General features: G+C 43.6%; 1 protein-coding gene across 1 annotated transcript in view; it reads left to right on the top strand.

The window, feature by feature from the left end:
• Positions 1–373: 373 nt before the first annotated feature.
• The window catches only part of LOC101853276 (alpha-N-acetylglucosaminidase), a gene marked incomplete in the record, with an annotated part of 28,150 nt that continues 25,971 nt past the window's right edge, over positions 374–2,552 (top strand). Inside the window, 1 exon segment of the mRNA XM_013090076.2 lies at positions 374–525.

Raw genomic sequence — 2,552 nt, 5'->3', positions numbered from 1 at the left:
ACAGACAGACAGACAGACAGACAGACAGACAGACAGACAGACAGACAGACAGACACGTTGGAGGGGGGTGGGGGTGCGATATGTGCAAATAATTATAAATGATTAAAGCGGACGTTGACAATTATTATTACAGAGTTGGGTTGGGGTGTAAATAAAGGAGGGTGGGAGGGGGGTGGTTAATGTGAGGTGGGAGGTCGACACATTGCTGGGTTGTTATTATTTGGGAGGAAGGGGGGGGGGGGATGAAGTACAAACGACAAACTTAAAACAGGTGACATAATAATACGTCAAACAATCGACCAATAATACGGGCCACCGATAGTAAACAGAATATCACGTGACTGGTATCATGTGACAGAGCATGTGACTGTTACTAAATTTTCATGGCTTCTGACAACAAATGCAAGCGTCCTTGTTCCTGCCTGTGAGAAAGAATAAAGACCCCGATAGACAATATTATCTTTTTGTTCGAACCCTGGTACTGGAAGCAGACGAAAGGCTGTTGTTTTATTCGGGTTGGACACGGTAAAAATCTATGATTGTGTAAAGAATTAAATAGCTTTTCATATCCGGCTACTAACTTGTTCAAGAACTCTCATGATCATTAGGCTAGCTTTCAAGGAAGACAAGTAGTGTTAGTAACTGTTGCAGCTTGTTTTCTGATTGCTTTGACTTTACTGTTGGTCCACTCTGGTTTGGAAGGATGAAATTCTAGAGGGGCATAGTTTGTTATATATTACATCTTTAGGTGTGTATAAAAGAATTTGCAAAATCCGATAAAGAAGGCATGTCGTGGATGATAATAATGATTGATTCAAGTATCAGGACTTCTGATAGTGATACAACTGTTATCATCACTTAGTACTTCTAAGTGTACTTCTAAAGTAGTTTTGACTTTGATATTTGGGAATTTTATCTGTTTCTATTACATCTTTCTGCTTTCTTGAAGGAAGCATGAATGTCAAGTGTATGGTTGGGGAATGCAGGAGAGGAAAAGTTAAAAGACCCCCTCGGGTTTTTATTGTTATAGAACAAGTTATAAGTAGGTCAGTTTATCCAAAACTAGTCTAGTTAATAAAAGGTGTCTTCACAGTTTCCAATCAGTCTCTTGCTGTGTTTGACTGTTGCTGAGCCAGAAAGATCCCTGATTTTTGTGCCCAATTGTAAAATTTGATGCTTCTGTATTTTATAATGTTCAGTGTTTCGACTGGCTACTTTAACTTGTGATCGTGATGTTTGTGGTTAGATTCTCTGCTTTATGAGATGTCAGTTTTATCCACGTTTAGGTTTAGGAATATTTTCAACATTTTGCTGAGTCCAGGAATTGAACGGAGTGTCTACGTACACGGTAACCGGGCACCTAGCCTCAGTGTCTACGTTCACGGTAACCAGCAACCGGGCATGTAGCTTAGTCTCAGTCAATGTCATGTACACGGTAACCGGGCATGTAGCCTCCTACGTACACGGTAACTGGCAACTGGGCATGTAGTCTGTGTCACGTACATGGTAACCGGGCAGTTCAGTTTTGTCATCCGGTGTTGCCTTCAACCCCACCTCACCCCCGACTGTACCTTTTAAAAAATCAATAATTCCCCCCCATTCTGGAGCCCTATAGATCTACTTCGCAGCGCACAGACTTTGAATGAACTTTGGTGACCCTAACTGGTACTCATTATGTGACGCGAAAATACAGGTTCACTGACCGGTCATGGTGGCGAACCCGACAAGATGCTTTTATATATATGACTTTCTTTTTTGGAGCAGGTGACAGCACAGGATAAATATTGATTTATTTTCATTCCGGTTACCGTGTACGTAGACTGTCTTAGATACTGAGACTCGGTGCCCTGTTACCGTGTATGTAGATACTGAGACTACGTGCCCGGTTACCGTGTACGTAGACACTCCGATAACTGAAAGGCATGTTTTAAGCTGACAGCCTCCTGAATGGTTTATATAGTCGAACCTGCCTTAAAACAGAAACCTGTATAAAACGGAAACCTGTCTTAACGGAATCTCCCCACTCCCCCCTTGATACATTCCTCTTTAATTACCTGTATAAAACGGAAACCTGTCCTATGCGGAAACGGAAAGAAACATCCGCTCCGTTCCGAGAGTTTCACCTGTCTAAGACGGAAAATGCTTTGCCTGCTCTACCCTGATTTGAAACAAAACTCGCAAGTTTGGTTCCGCCGGCCATGCCGCAAGGTGAGGAAGGGGAGTAGGGGTAGATGTTACCCCGTCATGTGAGCCCTGAGCGATGCAGATGGTCAGGGTAGTGTGGGTGTGAAATCTCACGACTGCCCGTGAGAGTGCTCGAGTAGCGAGCCACTACGTAAACTTTCCTGGGTAGCCAGAAGCCAGAGGTGTGAAATTAGTTTGACCAGTGCCTGCCGCCCAGATTGTACGCCAGCCGAGAAAAGAGTTCCTCGAATCATTGTTACATGATGGCAGTGAGGGGTGGCATTGGTTGACTGAGCTTGTTAAATCGGTGGGTGGGGCTGAGGGTGGAAGCACAGGAGATGTTCAAACGTTTCTGTTTTTAATAGGTC

This window comes from Aplysia californica, unplaced genomic scaffold, assembly GCF_000002075.1.
Source record: "Aplysia californica isolate F4 #8 unplaced genomic scaffold, AplCal3.0 scaffold01133, whole genome shotgun sequence".
Taxonomy (NCBI): domain Eukaryota; kingdom Metazoa; phylum Mollusca; class Gastropoda; order Aplysiida; family Aplysiidae; genus Aplysia; species Aplysia californica.
The sequence above is the reverse complement of the archived record's forward strand: the minus strand, read 5'-3'. Positions and strand labels throughout refer to the sequence as shown.